Source organism: Polyodon spathula, chromosome 4, assembly GCF_017654505.1.
Source record: "Polyodon spathula isolate WHYD16114869_AA chromosome 4, ASM1765450v1, whole genome shotgun sequence".
Taxonomy (NCBI): domain Eukaryota; kingdom Metazoa; phylum Chordata; class Actinopteri; order Acipenseriformes; family Polyodontidae; genus Polyodon; species Polyodon spathula.
Genome location: NC_054537.1, coordinates 72388556 through 72408313, shown reverse-complemented (window position 1 = coordinate 72408313; position 19758 = coordinate 72388556). Strand labels below are relative to the sequence as shown.

Genomic DNA, 19758 nt, shown 5'->3' with positions numbered 1-19758 from the left:
CATCTTCACCTCTTGCGATGCTTGACTACATCTACAAGGGAAATTTGCTGGGCTGTCCTAATATCAGTATTGCCTTGTGTCTGCTTTTGACTGTGCCTGTCACAGTGGCGTCAGAGGAATTAAGTTTTTCTTGCCTGAACATGAAATTGTTCAAAAACTATTTACTTTCTACGATGTCGCAGAACTGTTTCACTGGACAACAGGATTGGAACAATAATCAATAATACTGATAATCACAATAATGTTATCATGTTGAAAACATATTATCGATAATCATAATTATCGTCCGTGACCCAATGAAGCAGGAAGCGGCTCTGCATTGAGCAGTAAGAGGCAGTGAACTGTCTGCGTGAGGCAGAAAACATGACCTGTGTGAGCACTGCCTACACTGAAGCATTAATTTTAAACAATATGCTTTTAACTTTACGGCATGGTTTCATTTTGATAATAATTTGTACATTGGCATGACTGGTTTTCTAACATAAAAACAGAATACTGTTGTTTGTAAAATAAAAAATAAAAAACACTTGTTCCCATGGCGTTGCTATTGTAAAAAAAGTCTGCATACAAGCAGCAATGTGCAAAACTCAGTATGTTCATAATAGTATACAACTCTATATACAGAGAGACAAACACACACACACACACAAAAAAACCTAGTTTGACTCTCGAAGATTTGCAACAAAGAAAACAAATGCTTCCTGATAACGTTAACAATTTTGTTTTGTTACATTAATACATTTGGTGACATTTTTTTTAATTTGTAAACCTCTCGAATTAACAAAATGTTTACTATATATGATATATATATATATATATATATATATATATATATATATATATATATATATATATATATATATATATATATATATATATATATTTATAATAAAACTAATTATATAAAACTACATAATTTATTAATATAAAAATGGCTATAGGTGTATTTTTATACTCCCGTTTGTTCTGGGATTGTAAAAACTCGGCACATATAATGTCTCGGTTTTTTTTTTCTTCTAAACTCAGTGACTTAGACTGGCGGTTGTCAAGATGCTCTAGTATAAATTTGATAAGAAAGACATTAGTGAAAGAGTGGTTCAGAAAGGAGGCATCCAGAAAAGATTTAAATTGAACAATTCTTTATTGCATTTGACACTCCGGGCCAACTTCCCCCTAGACAAGTTTGATTATGGATGTGATTAGTGGGTGGCTTCTCCATTCAGAAACACAACACAGTCTCCAAGGACAATTTCACCTCTGAGGGAAATGACCTAGGTAGTGCAAGACAGGATAAAAACATGACTTGAAGATAGAATTCTTCAACCTAATGTAGCACAAGATATAATTTAAAATGAAAATACATGTTTGCAAAAACAAACTTGCAAAAGAGATGTCATTTGTATATAAAATATGTCAAGAATGCCACTTGCTTACAGTCAACAAAAAGTGTAGTATATGCCAATTTTTTTGTCCTCCCTTTATCAAACAGATGTTGACAACTACACCAACCCATCCACAGATATACTGTATTCAAGCATATTATGATCTTCGAGTCAAACTTTCTCATTACTGCTTTTTTGGCAGATCCTGTGAGCCAGCTTTACAAAATAGCTACTTCCCATTCTCCTCAGAAAGTCTACACCATTTCTGACTAACATCCTTATAACAACGTCTGGATTTCTTTTTGAACAAATCCGTTTATACTCAAACACCTGGCCACTGCCTCCATTGCTGCACCTTTATTAAAATAAATTTGTGAAATTAAATTTGGCCTTCTAATCATTCATTGGTTCAATGATGCCTCCTACTTTCCTGCAACTGAGGTCTGGGTCAAAGCCTCTCCCAACCTGCTTGACTTGGAGTATACTATTTTAGAAACGTTCTTCACAGATTGTGTGAGATGACCTGGAACTCTTGGAGCAACACTCTGTATTCTCACCCCAACCACCATATCAGCTGATGAACCCTGTGACATAACATTGTATTTATCAGCTTAGGTTCTCCCAGTAGAAGAGATAGTCTATTGAGACTTTAAGAACAGTTTAAGCACAGTGGGAGGCTATGGATCGATGTTGTCACCATTCTGCCTAAAAGTGAGAAGTCATAATGTCTCACTCCAATGCCCTTACAGCTGTATAGTTTAGCACACACGACGTGAAGCCGAGCGCGACACAAAAGCAGTTGAAATAGATATGTCCTTTTTAAGTAAAACAATGCTTTCAGTTTTATGGTCATCCAGAGCTATCCTGATGCATTTTTGGATTTGTACAGTCGTCACCCCCTTTATCCAGCTGAAACCATTTTTTTAATCAGAAAGCCTACTAATGAGGTTTTTCACATACACCATTTATCAATCCATTGGCCAGGGGTTTCCATTAAAAACATTTTAGTTAGAGTGATAATCTACTGAAATGAATAACGTTGACTACCTTATTTGAATATTTCATGAAGGTGTTCCTTATTTGAAGCTGAACTTTATAACAACACAACACCTTTCAGCGAAAAACTAGCATTGTAAATATTACACAAGTTATGTGGATAAACAGGATACAGTGACTTTCGTCAAAAGAAGTGGACCTGCCGAGACGTGAACAGGACGTAATTTGTCATTGTTTTAAATTCTGTTCTGGAAGAACACGGGGCAGGAAAAACCTATAGAGTATATTGGTAGAAACTTGAAACTACAACATGCTACGAGTTGCTCAAAAATGAAATTAGATATATAGAGATATATATATGATAATATATATATATATATATATATTATATATATATATACATATATATATATAATATTTGCATTATACAGGGCATGTCTCTTTTTACTGGAGCAGATAACACATGGGGCAAATCAACACAGCATCTGTCACAGACTGGAATCAGATATTAGCCCATTGACCTTTAGAAAAATGTTATTGATTCTTGGCCACTTTGGGCACTATTGCATACACAAGACCACAATTCAGTTTCTTGGAGAAAGTTACCAACTGAGAACCTTTTTTTCAGCTGCAGTCTGAGAAGTCATCTTAATAGGTTATATGGTTTACTCAATCAAAGTAAGCAGTGATCAGCAACTCACTATCTCACTTGAGATGGAATGACCCCGATATATTGTACAAATACTTGTTTTGTGGACAAAAGGATTTGGGATTGTGACAGGGTGAAGAACATTTATTTGTGAAGTTTGGCCTCTCGACAAGCAGAGGCACTAAAGTAATTAACTTCCTTCCTTTATCAAGATAGTACAGACCACTGTCTTTGGTCGGTTTACAGTGGCCATCTTGATCAGATCAGTCACATAGATGCTTCCAACCTTCTCTTCTCCAGTACAAGGATTAAGGTGATACACCTGTCAACTAAGTGACAGGTGTATCAATGACTGCAGAGACGGAAATTGGAAGCATATGAGGGGACTATGCTGGCTTGGAAGGTTGCTTTGCTTGGGGAACTGAAGAAGGAGGGCACAGACAGCCAGGGGAGCCAAAGGAAAATAATGAATTACAGAGTTTGTAATTCTGTTTTATCTTCAGAGTCATAGACACCACAATCACAACCTGTGAGCAGGAGACACTATCGGAGGGAACCCACCTCTGACCAGATACTGGGTCCCTTTGATACCACAAAAACCCCATTTGAAAACTGCACTACCTTCTATTTGTGTGAAAAGACTTTTTCTTTTGTAATTTTTTAACATTGTAAATAAAGAACTCACCAATTTTCTTTCAAACTGCACTTGGAGTTGGACTTCATTCTGCCTGGTCCAGTCTACAGGCTTTCAATCATAAATAAAGAATGTTTTGTTTTGCACAGAAGACACCCATTGCATAGTATTTTCAGAAATTTTAAATATTATTTTTTACTTATACAGTAGGTACATAAATACAATTACGTGATATATTGACCAGGGCTCCAGACTGCGACTAAAATGGTATTTTGACAACTATTTTCTTTTGGTTAGGCATCAATATTTATGAATGCACTGTAACATTGATCTGTGAAAAAAATGTAAAAACCTGCATATCACATGCGAGGAGGGCGGTAACAATTGATTCCAATACAAATGCCTGGTGGCACTGCAGTAATACCATCAGAATATGGCAACCCCAGTTTCATGCAAACAAATGTGTATAAGTACAGCTGTGTAAAAGGGTAGCTTAAAATGAACAGCATTCAAGAAATAAAGATATATATATATATATATATATATATATATATATATATATATATATATATATATATATATATATATATATATATTAAATATACTTAAGGTTTGTGTGTGTTGTTACACACGTGAAGTGAAAAGGTTACTGTATTCTGCAGAAAAAAGGGTTTCTTTGTGAACTACAAAAAAAAGGGTGCCTAGATAAAGTTTTGAGTCAACACAAATTTGGTTGTTGTTTACCATCAAGGATGATTTAATTGCACCACAGCTAACCTAGTTAGATGATGAGCTGATATCTCTTCAGCCAAAGAAGCAGGCACGGTAATTTAAGATGTTACCACAATGCAGTAAATGTAGCATGAGTTTTGTACTAAAGCAGGGTCAGCTATTGCAGGGAAAACTTGCCATTTTAAGAACGGTGAAAGCAGAACGCATAGAAATACTTGTGACTGTAATTAGAAAGTGAAAAACTAAAACATTTAGGGCATAAAAAAATGAAATGTACTGCAGCTTACACGATTGCAGTAGAAACTCCACCATTCACTAAATTTAGCTCTCAGATTGTGCTAATAAAAAAGAATGGTTTGGAAATATGTAGACTATATGACAGTGGGCTTGCTGTGGTGTACTTAATATCATAAATAACAGAGCAAACTCACTGAAACTTGTTTTTACTGAAAAAAATAAATGGTAACATGCAAACATAAGAGCTGTCTGTTACATGCTCTCAGATCAGGACTTCACTAACACTGAGCATGGGAGCTGCAGCATGCTATTTCTCGTATTACAACTGTACACAGTTAAAGGTGTAGCAACCAATTCTATACACATCACTTAAAAATATAAACATGCTGAGTGCACTGCAGTCATCAACTACATAGATGCACCATTCTGCAGAATGAGGCAACAGACAAGTGAGTACAAACATTAAGTTACTGTTATAGTATCACTTAAGTGTGTTAGCAAGTTGGCGACCAATTTATTTGTTATACCTAGAAGCCATTTGTGTGGAGCCCTGATATTCACCTCATCTTTTCCAAAAATGAACAAATGTGCAGGTTGCAAACAAAACAACTCTCAGTACAGTGCATGACATTGCATTACTTGGTCAATGACATGTGAACACTGTACATGAGAATGTATTGACGATAGAAGTACAGCAGGAAAAATGGTTTTACCTGAGTGAAAGATTAAGTCTGGAAAATAAAGATAAGGACTTGTGAGAATGATTTAAACTATTTTAAACTTTAAGTTCATATAGGTTTTGAATTTCTATGTATTTTCAAAACATAAAATAATATTGAACTAAGAAGAAACATTTGTCAAGCTTACCAGTCTTCATTACATACAAAGGAAAAAAAATCTAATAATAAAAACTAGCATTGGTTTTAAACCATCAGTCAAAAGCATGAAAGATATGAATTACAATTCTGCAGTGTGGGCAATCCTGGAAGTTCCCCACTTTTAGGTGAGACATGTATGCTGTATTTGGAAAAACCATGCTGAACAACAAATCCCATCAAAACATCAGAAATCTAACAAGAACAATCACAACTGCTGTATAGTATATACACACTGGTAACCCTTCTCTGTTTAAGCAAGAAGACCCAAGACAACCCACCTGGGATTACAGCCCACTGTCGTCTATCACAGACCTCTTATTCCACATGGGTCATCCACAGCATGATCTTTAATAGCAATGAATACGCACATATTGGTTCAGATTGGGGCAGCACTCCCACAAAGGCAGCTACTGCAGTACGGGTCATTGGTAGAATGGTACAAAACATGTCCATTCATGTTTCACAGTAGTATGAATCAATTCACACATATATTATTGTGGCACAATGGTCATTGTCCAAGCACACTTCTTACAGAATCTGGTTTGCTGTGGAGGTACCCCATCCAAGTACTATGACTGTCCTGGCTCTGACAAGGGGCTGTAATTTAATTTGAACTCTGCACCCTACAATGTTAGGTTACAGATGTAACCCTGGTTCCCTGAAGGAGAAGACGACCACCAACCAATACTTTTGGGATATGCCTGCCACAGGTCACGTATTTACTGAGCATTTTATGTCAGAGCTCCTGAGAGGCCCCTCTGAGGAGTGCCGTCCTAGGTCCCACCTCCTGAGGGAACAAACAGTCAATCCACAGAGCTCACTTCGGATGAGCCCAACTATAATTTGCTGAGGAAGCCTGAAGGCGGTGCCTGAAGTCATTACGCAGAGCAGTGGGGACCGGGACCATCCGATGGTACCAGTATCTCACTCTCTCCCGCACGGGAAGGGAGCATTGAGGCTATCTGCCAAGAAGCCTGGCATTCACGGTGAGAGCGCAGCAACATCTCCTCCACAGCCTGCCCGAAGGTATGGCCGTGGGAAATCGGCACATCCAGCAATGCTGCCTTGTCCTCGTCCGTGTCCCTTGCCTGGGACAGCCAAAGCTGCCTGCGAGCTACCGCGAGGCTTGCCAGGCTGCGGCCAAGGGCTTGCCCTTGGAAGCCTAATATCTGGAGCAGAGTGCCTGAAACTAGGCTCAGCTGAAGCCACCGGTTCAGGGAGGGGTGCCAACTGCAGTATGCCGTCCATATACACAGTCAAGTGGCCAGCCGTGTTGGCCAAGCGGGTGACTTGCGTTTCTGCTGCATACGCCCTTTTCAGGTGGGTTCTTTGGGTAAACACCCAGGGTCGTGATGGTCCACAGTGGAAAAATCTACCAAGCCCAGAGCCCTTGCGGAGCTGCCCTTTTTTGTACACTCTGCACGGAAGCCAGTGGTTTCATGTGGACTGTACTTCTTCGAGGAAGTCCAGGAACACTGGGAAGGGCTGGGGGTGGGGAATAGGAGACTGGATATTAAGAAATAGATCGGCGCTGTTCAGGCGCTGCCTCCCTCCATCAGTGCTGGGATCGAGCTTGAGATTGGGGAAACTCCAGCGTCAGAGGTTACCTCTGAGCTTGGGCCGATCTCAGAGGTCAGATCTTCGACCTGTCCTTCCTCCTCCTCCTGATGGAGGGAGCAATCCTCCCAAAAGGCTGCAATCGAGATCACATCTTGGTCCTCATCAGCCATGCTGACATCTGGCTCTGGGACATCCGGGGTGACCACCCCGGTGAATACGGGTCAGCTCCAGGGCAGGGACCAGGACTGGAGCAGGGGCTTAAGCCTTCTGCTTGGTCACATATTCCAGGACTTGGGACATCTGGTTTTTCAAGTCCATAATGTTCTGCGCCTGTCTCAAGAGTTTGGCCCCCTTGGAACTACGAGTTGGAGAGCGGGTGCAAGACCAAGGCACCTGTACCTGAGCGCAGGGAATGCTCTGTGAGGGGCTCAGGGACAGATTGCGGAAGGGGGAGGGAGGAGCTCTCAGCGCCGCTGATGCCTCTGCCGTGTTAGCAGGGGCTGTAGCACTTGTAAACTTATCAAGCCTCCAGCGTAGTACCCGAGGCTGGAACGCTGCATAAATAGAGCAAGGGCAGATGAGGTGTGCTGCATGCCCAGGCACCGGACACAGAGGGTGTGCTTGTCCTGTGCAGAAAGCAACGCCTTGCAGGATGTCCAAATGTGGAAATTAGCCATGCTTGCAGATGGTATAGACATGCTGGGGTGTCTAAGCACAGAGGCATGGTGAGTCTAAGCACCAAGGGCACCGAAGCACAGAGGCACCGAGACTCTGAGGCACCGAGAGCACCGAAACACCGAAGGCAGCGAGGACCGAGGGCGTGTGCACCAAGGGCACCAGGGACGTGCTGGGACGCCGAAGCAACAAGAGCGGCAAGGCTCTGAGGCACCAAGAGCACCAAAGGCGCGTGCGTGCTGGGCGCCAAAGCACAGAGGCACAGAGCGTTTAAGCACTGAGGGCGCCGAAGCACTGCAGGCACTGAAGCACCACGGGCGCCGAAGCACCACTGGCACCGAAGCACCGAGGGCAGCGAGCACCGAGGGTGCGTGCACCAAGGGCACCAGGGTCATGTTGGGGCACTGAAGCACCCAGGTACTGGGCAGCTGTTTAGCCTTAACTACGTGTAGTCACACAACCTGGGGTAGCATGTAGGATACGCTGGGGTGGAAACACAAGCTCTGATGGCTGCGGTTAGGCACAGGGGAGCAGTACAGAAAACCACGGTGCAGCATGGGCAAGGATTTGAACCACGTGCAGTCACACACAACCAGGGCAGCTGATAGTGTATGCCAGGGTGGAGCACAGGCTGAAGAGCTGCAGTAATAGAGAATGTACTGCTTGTGTTTATGTTTTTGGGTTTTTTTTTTACTGCAAGAGCAGTAAGGAAAAAAACACACACAACAGCAAAGCTGTGAGGGTTTTATTAGAACAGTTACCACCCCAGGTGGGAAAACTGTGAATTTTTATTATTTGTTTTTGATTAGGCCAAGTGCACTAAGCAGGTGGGCTGGTGGAGTAGTCTCAACAGCAGGGTCCCGGTGGAGGAAATCACAAGTCTTTTTTTTTTTTTTTAGCTGCAGAAGAAAAACGCACACAACAGCAGAGGCTGCGGAGTTAGAAAGCAGACTACAATCGGCAAGTGATGCAGGCTGTCGAAAAGAGAAAAAAAAATTCATACAGACGTAATCACAGCAACGGGATAAGTTTTTATACCTACCCTACTTATCTGATGTGAGAAGCAAAAGAAGAAGTCAGCTCCATGGAGTGACTGTTTGTTCTCTTGGGAGGCACGACCGAGGACGTCACTCCCCAGAGGGGCCTATTGGCAGCTCTGACATAAAATGCTCAGTAAGTACCTGACCTGTGGCAGGCATATCCCAAAAGTATTGGTTGGTGATTGACTTTGAATTGAAAGAGACCCCAACCCCTTCATACTTCTCCCACTTCTCCTCCTATCGCAGAAGAGTACAGTGTGGGTGCTCACACCACTGTACACTGCTGAGAGACTGTTTAGAAGCAACCAATAATTACACGCTTTGAAACCTGTGACTTTACCTGCAATTACATCTTGCAACACTTGTAAACTTGTCGACAACGCTGACAGTCATTTTCCATTAGGCAACAGAAAAGAGTGTCATTTTCCAAAAGGTAATTTCTTTCTACTACAGTTTTGCAGTTTTTTAACGAACAAGAAAAGCTCCATTGATTTACACAAGGTCAGATGCAACAACATGTGCGTACTACAGTTAGGGCTTCTGATTTTCTGTGCTTCACCCCAACTTTTCTACTCTCTAAGAATTCAATTGATACCTGTTAAGCCATTCGTGTTCTCAATCACAACTGAGAAACATGTTAATAGTAATATTGATTTAATTTACAGGGGATTTTTTTTTTCTGGGAAACAACTAAATTGGCTTTTAAATTGGCCAAGCCTTAATTTTTGATTAACAAGTAGAATGTACAAACGAGATTGCAACACGTTAATAAGCGAATAATCTTTATTAAAGCTATAATGAAAAATAAAGTATTTTATGCTGGACACACTTTATTACAATCATTCTGCATGACTGTATTTACATTAATAAAGTAGAGTCACTTCTGCTTTGAAATGAAAAAGTAAGACTTAAGATTTAAAAGCCCATTTAGTTGTTTCATAGAAAAACTCAGTAAATAAAATTAATTTTATGTTACTCAGTTGTGACTGAGATACACAAACGGCTTTTAAAGGAGATTAGAAAAGTCGAAAGAAAACACTGAAAAGCCCTAATTATAGTACATTTGTTAACTATACCCCCCCATGCTTTCGTTACAAGACTCTGCTTAGCAATCCTCCTCTGCTTTCCTGAATCTGTGGGTCAGTTACTTGAGAGCATTGAGGGATTTTAATACCATGGGAGAGGGGAGGATCTACAGAGAGGTTTCAAAGTATTAGTACGGATAAGAGGGGCTTTTAGGTGGGCCCTGCATAAAGACATAACAAATAAATATGGACAGCATGGACCTCTGACCTACAAGAAAATAAATTCCGATCAGCTGTCTATAACCTAGTTCTTTTCTCTTCCCTACCCAGAACTTCCTCTCTTCATAACAACAGCTCACAGTCCAGCAGTCAACAGTTTCCAAAAAGCCTGGCCCTTTTCAGGCCTAATTTAGTCTCCTGTATTATTTAATTTACAAAGAATCAAACCTATATTAATTTTACATTTCAACTGACTCACTTTGTTTGGAGATGTGTTTGAAGTTTAATTTAACAATAACACGTCCTTGAACCAAGCTACTGTATAAGAAGGTATTAGGCTTGCTTCGCTTCACACTGTGATGTCATATTTTTGTATATAGGGTGCGTGCCTTGAATTTAGGGTTCACAATCAACAAAACAGAAAACCAACGCTACAGCTGCCCTTTTGAAGAGACACTGGATGCATTAATACATTTAAACTGAAACATTATGTTCCATTTTTGTGTGTGCGTGTGCATGTGTGTGTGAATGCATAGGGAAGTAATTCAGTCACCACAAGCAAACAAAACTGCAGTAAATTATTTAGCACAGATATTGGGACGAGAGTGCACAACATTTTTTTCTTTTTTACACAGAGAGCCGTTAATAAATGCATGGCATAATTTACATGGCGAATAAGTAACAGCTAAACCTCTTGGAACATTAAAACATACAATTAACCTGAAGCAAGGTACATTTCAAACATTTCTTCAGTTCCAAATGCAAATTAAATTATGTTTCAAGGTGTTCAGTATTTTAGTTTTTGATTGGATTGTAAGCATCACCTCCAATGTGATGTTTGTTTACTTCTCTGGGCTTTACAGTTCTTATATTTTCTTTAACATGCTTTTACTATGCTTTATTACACTTTGCTATATTTTTACTACGGGAAACTTTTATAATGGTAAACTCTTTAGAAAAGCCACAATATCCATTCTTACCTTTCACCAAAACCACTGGATGCTTTTGCTGGTGCTACAGATAACTAACTACATCACTGTTTTTAATTATATATATAATATATATATAGATGTCAAATCTACAATATGATATATATGTCAAGATAATATATATATATATATATATATATCATATATATATACCATGAAGTCTTTCGGTAATATACAATGGGCTCTACAGTCCTGGTTTCATATTTAAACTCTCCATCACTAAAATGAAATCCCATGAAGTCTTTCGGTAGTATTACAAAGGGCTCTACAGTATGGTTTCATATTTAAACTTTTACTAAAATTTTAAAAATAAATAAATAAATAAACACAGAGAAAATGCATCAAAACCTACTTGTTTCCAGAGTGGATTTTATTTTAAGAGCAAGCGCTCCATTAAACTTTAGTGGTCTAACGGTTTGTATTGATTTAGTTTTCTGTTTACTATAAAACATTCAATATGGATTTTCATGATGCATAAGCCTGTGTGAGAACATGCGTATGTGTGGTGAGCTGTAGTAAATTACTCTCTTCCTGCTTCTGTCTCAGTTTAACAGCCTATTACAGTATACAGTATGAAAATATCTAGTAAGAGACATGTCTCTGCATGCTTGTTCAGGCCACTTCCCCTTTATAATTATGCTCTGCCCAGCAGCAGCTGCCACAAAAAGGCACACCACACATTCTTACAGCACTGCATGCTTCATAATGTTCTTAAAAGGAAAGAATACAGTTGTTCACACAGGCCAAGTATCAACACTTTTACATCTGTGGATTTTTTTTTTTACACAACAGTACAAGGTTATAATGTGTGTATTTCTGTTTTATCTGCTTTACATTATATTTAGTTACTATGTCATGTATTACCCTGTCCTGTTAGAATAGAAACTGCAACCTCAGAAATAACATGTAATGCAGTAACTGCAGTTGCTGCACAGTAAATAGGCAAAAGGAGTTTTATTTGCTGACTCTTTTATTCCTGTTTTATTGGCTTTCCTGCATGCTGGTAAGAATGGTCTCTGATGATGGTATGTCACTTTCTGCTGCAATATATTTTTATTTACACATCATGGCTAGGAAAACAGCTGGAGAATAATACTGAAAACATTCTTCACTTGGGTGCGTCCAGGAAAAGATATATCAGCCCAACAGACTCTGGCCAGTGTCCACATCACGTTTCATCATGATTGCTTCATAAGATAATTGTTAGTGTGACACATACAGTATGTAGGCACTTTTTCACAATATCACAGTTGTGCACCCCCACAGAACAATAAAAGAAAAACATGCAATTGTGTTTGTCCATGGTACACATTGCACTATAAATGACAGGGTGTAAACCAGATCAAATCTGGTATAACAATGTGATGATATGCTATTACAGTATGCCTCCCGAATGTCCCTTTAACCATGCTAGCTACAACAGCATGACATCAGGTTTCAAAACTGGTCATTTAAGTGAGACTAGGGCACAGCTTTCAAACAGGCAACATAACACAAGGAAACTGGTACCCAGTCATCAGTTTCAGGTGGTTATTGTGAATTTACCTACAGCTACTACAGCTCCAATTTAGTAAGGGCATGGTCATGTTTTCTGAAAGGAATGTAACAACTTTAAACCGTATACAACTAGCAAGGTATTTCTCAGAACAACCGTTTACCTGCTCCTAGCTGCAGCTAAGTTGCATGCAATTTTCATATAGTTCTGAGGCAGATTTTTTCCAACTGGGTGGTGCGCCCCCTAGGGGTGTGTGACAAGGTTATCAGGGGGCGCAAGACCTGACTGATAAATATTTGTTTCTGACTTCTTGGCGATTGTAAAACAAGGTGATTCGTGCCAGAGCTTTACTGAACAATATTCCAACGCCGCCCCTTAACACCCAACCCGACGAGCGAGCATAGAGATGAGAACACGACTCACATTATTGTTCTCGCTAGCGATCGGTTGTGTTAACGTTAGACAGCAAACAATAGGAAATAATGGAGCATTTTTTAAGCGTAAAATTGAGGATATTGATGAAGGAACAGGTAAAGTCAAGCAAAAAAAAAGAACAGGAAATACCAACCATACTTGGACTTGGGATTTACATTCACTGGTTCTGACAAGCATCAGCGACCACATTGTGTTGTTTGTGCGGATGTTCTTGCCAATGATAGCATGAAACCACCAAACTAAAAGTAACGCCATCTGGAGACCAAACATCCTGCCCTCAGATATAAGCCACAAGATCTTTTTTGAACGAAAGCTCTTTCAACTCAAAGGACAGAGGAGGTTAATCAAAGAAAGTAGCGCTATACCTGCCAAAGCACTTGAAGCATCGTATGGTGTCTCCTTCCAAATAGCAAGAAGTGGAAAACCTCATACGATTGGTGAAGATCTTGTGCTTCCAGAAGCGATTGAAATGGCATTGATAGTATGTGGGAGTAAAGTTGATGATCAGTTATGTCTCATTTTACTATCTGATGGTTAGCCGCAGAATTGCTGATATGGCACAAGACACTGAAGCAGTGAGGCAAAGCCTGTACTGTCAGCACCAATGCAACCCAGATAATGGTTTATGTTTGATACATCATCTCATCTGAAAATAAAGATGACGCTGCCTCAAGGAGACCTACTTCTGAGGAGCCGTTCAAAATTTTAGATGGTAACACGACAGATAAAAACACTAAGTGGAATTGTTGTCGGGATTTGTACTGATGGGCAAAAGCCCTGAGTGGACACAAAAGTGGACTTGCAGCTCGTATAAAGGCTGTTGCACCACAGTGTGTGTGTATGATGTAATTGTTAAATCACTGGGAAGCGCTTATTGCAAAAGTGATGCCAAAAGAGCTGTCAGATGCATTAACTGCTGCATTAAAAATAGTTAACTTCATAAAAGCTCAACCACTGAACTCAGGACTTTTCTCAGTGCCATGTGAAGAGGTGGGATGTTTGCACAAGCAACTTCTGTTTCATACGGAAGTTCGATGACTGTCACAGGGTAAAGTTTTGGCAGGAGTCTGCGAACTCAGACAGTGTTGTCTGTTTGTGATGAACTCTCACTCCCCAACACTTACTCGACCAGAGAGTTCAAGTTTTACTGAGCTATTTGGCTGACATATTTGACAAGCTCAATGAACTTAACCTTTCTTTGCAAGGTAAGAACTGTAACATTTTCATTGCACAGGAAAAAGTACGGTGCTTTTCCCAAAAACGTTTGCTTTGGAGTAGCTGTGTGAAGCAAGACAATGTAGTTATGTTTCCGACACTGTCTTCTGTCATTATGAATTCTGGAATGTTGGTCCTGGAAGTTAAATATGTGATAGTGGAGCGTTTGTCCCAGCTTTGCACACAATTTCCCGAAAGTGAGGCAAATGAATTGCAGGATTTTGCCTGGGTTCGAAATCCATTTTGAGAGAACTTTGTAGCAAAGGCCAATGTTGCCATGAGTATAAAAGAGAATTTGATTAATGTTGCTGGCAACTCTGTTTTGAGAGATAATTTCAAACATATACCTGTTGATCAGTTCTGTCTCTCAATTCAAAAAGAGTTCACTGAATTGTCACAAACAGCTGTCGAAATACTTGTTCACTTTGCCTCAACATATCTGTGTGAAACTGGGTTTTATTCGCTTATTTACAACAAGAACAAGTACATAAATCGGTGAGGTTTACACTCTCCGAAATCAAGCCGAGATACCAAAAACTGCGCTAACAAGCAGGCTCATCCTTCTCACTGGGTGTTCTTTTATATTCAAGTTTATTAAGTATTTGAATAGTGGTACTGTGCTATGTTGCGTTCTGTCTTCAGAAGAATATGTTATTATATGTTGGGAAAATCATCTTTTTCTAAGACTGTACTGTTTATTGTGTCTCGGAAGGGGAATGCAGCAAAGAAATTTTGGGAACCTCTGCGTCACCACCTAAGAATGTTATGAAATTATGAGGGTTTGTCGATCATACTAAATCACTCCAAATCATAGTTTCCTAGCTGCACTATTTTCAGGGATATGAAGTTTAATTGGTAATAACTTGTGAATGATTGTAAACAGCGGCGCATAGTTGTGTGACTTAACAATGCCATGGGGTAGGATGGTAAATGCATAAAAAAGAACTGTACAGGCATCTTGATTTCCTATAGGATACTTGAAGTACGTCAGAGGCTAAATTATGAAATGTGTGATTTATCATACTCCAGAACTGCCCATTCCTACCCACTGCCACATGTGTTTTGACAAACTTCACTACTGTATGTAGTCAGTATAATGGTGTATAGGGATTTGTTTAGGCCAGTAACACAAATTGAGCTCTGAGGCTATTTTGCATTGCATTACATAGACTTCAGAAAAAGCCTTGCAAATCAGAACATGTTTCATCTTTAATAAATAAATGACTTTCTTCAAAAGGATGCCATTCTCTGGACAATTTGGCAATATATTGTTATTCTTTTTTTGTCATAAAGCCTAAACAAACTTCAAATTAAGCATATTTATATAAACTGTTTACATACTGTACAGACACACTGGAAATGTTCAAAGCAAAACAATGTGTATACATTGCGGGCCCAGCACCGCTGCCAGTGATGAGCCAGCCCTCTGTAAAGGAGCCCCGAGGGGACCACAACCCAGACTACCACCGCTGAAGCCTGGTTTGGCCCCCTGTTCCAGCCCACCCACAGGAACCAAGGAGACTTCTGGAGAAAGGACTTGGGTTCAAAGGGGGAGGTGGCCATTGGTGGCCATCCGTACTGCGCACGTGGGGGGAGGTATGTGACACGACATAGCCCTGCTGCATGTATATAGTATTTTATTATAAATGTATTATTTTGAATTGAAGTTTGGCAGAGATGGGGTTAATTCTCGCCCATGCCAAATCCTTGTGCAGAATGTGGCCGGGTATTGATTGAATAATTGAGAAGAGCTGTGAGTACAGCCTGCTACTCCCAGCTCTTCTCCTAACTACACAGGCAGTAGTCTTAAACTGCAATATTTTGATCAACCAGGTGGTTTTGACTTCATAACATTTTTGGAATTGGCCATGAATATTACCTTACATTCTTCCTATGTACTTTCAAAACAAGATTCACAAGTTTTATTAAAAGCCCCCGCAAAAACAGCCCTTGATGAACCTAAAAAATGTAGATATTTGTTGATACTGTTCATCATATTTAGCCATTCAGATTTGTTGGAAATTAAAACCCCCATCCCCCACCCTAGGAAGCCAGAAGGGAACCCCATCCCCACCCCTCACTCCAGGGAGCCAGGAGAACCCCCATCACCCACCCCTCAACCCTCGAACCAGAGTTGGAACCCCCGTCCCCCTCCCCCCACCCCAGGGGGAACCTCCACCCCTCCCCCCAGGAAGCCAGGGGGTCCATCCCGGTCCCCCTGACTCCAGGGATGGGACTGAACCCCCATCCCCCCCCCTCAACCAGTGGGAACCTTGGTCCCCCCCGTCCCCCTTTGTGGGAGTCGTCCCCTTTGGGGGTGGGGGGGACCAGGGGGTGGGGTAGGGGGAGAACCCCCCACCCTCACCCCAGGTAGCCAGGGAGAACCCCCACCCCCTACACTTTGTTTTGCTTTATTGGGATGAAGATAAAATGCAGGTAGTTTTTCCAGAAGTTTTTTTTTTTTTTTTTGCTGACCATCAGCTGTGTACCGAATGTGAAGACACTATCTCAAAGTGTGTGGTCTGGTTGCTGGATATGGCAAGAGATTTAAGCTATGTGGCAGAGAAAGGGTTACAATTTGAAACACCAGAAATGGAACGTAACTAAAAAGCCTCAAACCTCAGCTGTCCACGAAATATTATACATTTTGTGGAAAAGATTATAAAATGTGTATTTTACTTTTCAAGTAATTTTACAAGTGGATACCAGCAGCAGTAAGCTTCACTGCTTTGCCTGACAATATTATCTTTCCACTATACGTTGAAGTACCTAGTAGACAGTTAGTAATTGCAAAACAACCGTCAACCAAATGGTTAACTATCACATGGTAAAAGCAGCATGACATATGGGAGCAAGCAAAGACTACTATGCAGAACCTGTGTAACTTGAGTACACAAGAAATCAGCAGTGGACCTTTCACAAGATAAACACACCTGACTGGATGAATAAATACTGTCTGTTGCCATAGCAGCCTGATCTAATTGCCTGATTGATCATAGCTCTAGTAAGTGCACTGAAAGTCTAAACCGCTGATAGGAATCTACATGCAGGGAGAGCCGCGAGAGAGAGAAAGAGACAGAGAGAGAGAGAGACTGGCAGAGAGAGCTCAAGGGAACCTGCTATCATCCTACTCTCCACACTCAAAAACAATCAGTTTAAACCCTCTTCAATTCAGAAGCGAGTCACTGATAGCGTAAGACAAAGGAAATGTAGTTTGCTTGTGATAATGAAAGAAAATATCTCATTGTCAAGTTCAACTGCAGTCCAATGGCTGGGAAATAAGTATGGTCTTCTGTCTCAATTCGCTCTCCCTCCAATTCACGAACAGTAAACTCGCTCGCTTGCTCGCTCTCTCGCTCTCGCTCTCTCTCTCTCTCTCTCTCTCTCTCTCTCTCTCTCTCTCTCTCTCTCTCTCTCTCTCTCATTTACACACACTTGGCAGCTTTGTGTTTAAGGTGGTTCTTAGAAATCTGATTAATAACGAGACCTAATCCATGCATTTTGTAAACATACAAAATAATGCACATATCTATCAATTAAAGCTTTAAATATAAAAGAGGACTGCCCCGGTTCAAAATTAAGATATTAGTAATTTAAAACGCACAGTAGGCTAGGCTGTGTATTTATGTAACAGAAGAAGGCTGCTTGATCATACATAATTGACCAGAACATGAGATTTAAATTATACCTTTAAGAAAGCAGCAATAGCAATTATTTTTTTAAAAAAGGAAGAACTACAAAATGAATAGTATAGGCTGTATTTTTTATTATTAATTTTTTTATCTGACAATTTTTCTTGCAGTAAAATGAGGAAATTACAATCAGTTTTGTTTTAATTCAAATCTGTTTTGAAGTATTCCCTAATGCATTCAGCCAGCCCTTACTGTAACAAGCAATATATAAATAGCCTGCACATAACCTGAGCGCTGAGCTATCTGACATCATAGGTAGACAGGCATTGGTATTGGTACTCATCATAATGATAGTGCGATTGTAACATTTGTAAACCACTGTACAAAACTGAAACTGGTTTAATACCGTGTACTACTACGAATCAACACATGTAAAACTATACACTACTATGTGAACGTTTCGTGTTTTCAATTGCTGGTATCGTCTGTAATGTGACGTAAAAACCACTAGAGTAGACGGAACAGCGCTAATACTACAAACAGGAGAAACCTTGTCCTATCTCCGCCGGCTAAGTGCATTGCTACTCGACTACTATTCTACACACCACCCGCTCTCTTTGACTGCGCTTCCTCTGAACTATTGCACCTCTGAAAAAATGACAGACACCACGCAATGCAAAACAAACACCGCTCTACGACTTCGTCATGTACTGTAAATCCAAAAGTCGGACATAAACATTTAAAACAAGATATGAAAAAAAAAAATAAATAAATAAATAAAAAGCTGACATGCATGATCCACGATGTTCTTCCTAATAATGACCCATTTTCTTACGTATGGTCTGCGTGGCCGCAGGATAGATGATTCTAGTAAATACATCAATCTAAACAAAACAGCAGACTTACTTATGGTGTAATGCACTTTCCTGTTGCAGTGACACTGCTCTGTCTCCCCTCCACGATAGAATGATGTCTGCAGCAAAGCTAGCCTAGCTAGCTCTCTCTCTCTCTCTCTCTCTCTCTCTCTCTCTCTCTCTCTCTCTCTCTCTATGTGTGTAACAGAAGCCAAATATGGAGCAGTTGGCTGTCTCTGCAATAGCTCAAGGATTCTACTCTATACAAGAAGGGGATGGAGACAAGGCAACACGCTGGCAGGCAGCCAAGAGAGCCAGGGATCAGTGCATACACACCAGCCAGCTTTAACTCTGTCAGTGCCGGAGGCTTTTCAATAGGCATTGGCTTTTCAATAGGCATTGTTATACAAGACGCACACACACACACACACACACACATACACAAGTCATGCATGTAACAAACACCACAATAGGCTTGACAGATAAAGTCAGGGTGACTGTGTGTGTGTGTGTATGTGTGTGTGTGTGTGTGTGTGTGTGTGTGTGTGTGTGTGTGTGTGTGTGTGTGTGTGTAAGTGTTTGTTAACGTGCATTTCAGGATAAAAGGGTAGGAGCCGCAGTTGTATTGGAAAAGTTTTCAAGAGGCATTATTGCAATCACAGGAAATACCACCAAAAAAAATAAAAAAGACAAACATTGAAATTCAAATAGAAATCGTATGTCCTGTGGTGGTGATTTTTTAAGCTATAGCTTTGAAATATGCAAATTGAAGTATACAGCACAAGCAATGAACCAAACAACCTTCAGTAGAAGTAGAGTCGAGTAGAGTAGTGGAGTCCTACTACCTGTTGCGGAGGTGACAGAAAAAATGACCATTGATAAGATTGATTGCTGTCATGTAAAGCAACTTCTTTATTGAATGGCAGGATTGTATTACATAGCCTTGTCGAAAAACCTTGTAATACACTGTCAACATTTATTATTGTAGTGTAATTGCACTTTGTCAGTTCCACATCAAAACTGTTTTATGAATGCTTTAAAGGGTGGTGAGGTGAGTGGGAGTGGAAGGGATGTTGGGGGTGCTGACAGTTTCAGCATCTTGCATACTGTA

General features: G+C 40.4%; 1 protein-coding gene across 3 annotated transcripts in view; it reads right to left on the bottom strand.

The window, feature by feature from the left end:
• LOC121314826 (ataxin-1-like) overlaps window positions 1–18779 on the bottom strand; it is a 163670-nt gene extending 144891 nt beyond the window's left edge. For 2 of the 3 annotated variants that reach the window (XM_041248527.1, XM_041248529.1), the window contains exon 1: window positions 18700–18779. The gene's annotated coding sequence lies outside the window, so the exon portion shown is untranslated. The remainder of the gene's footprint in view (window positions 1–18699) is intronic. The other variant, XM_041248530.1, reaches the window with a different exon arrangement.
• Window positions 18780–19758: the final 979 nt, after the last annotated feature.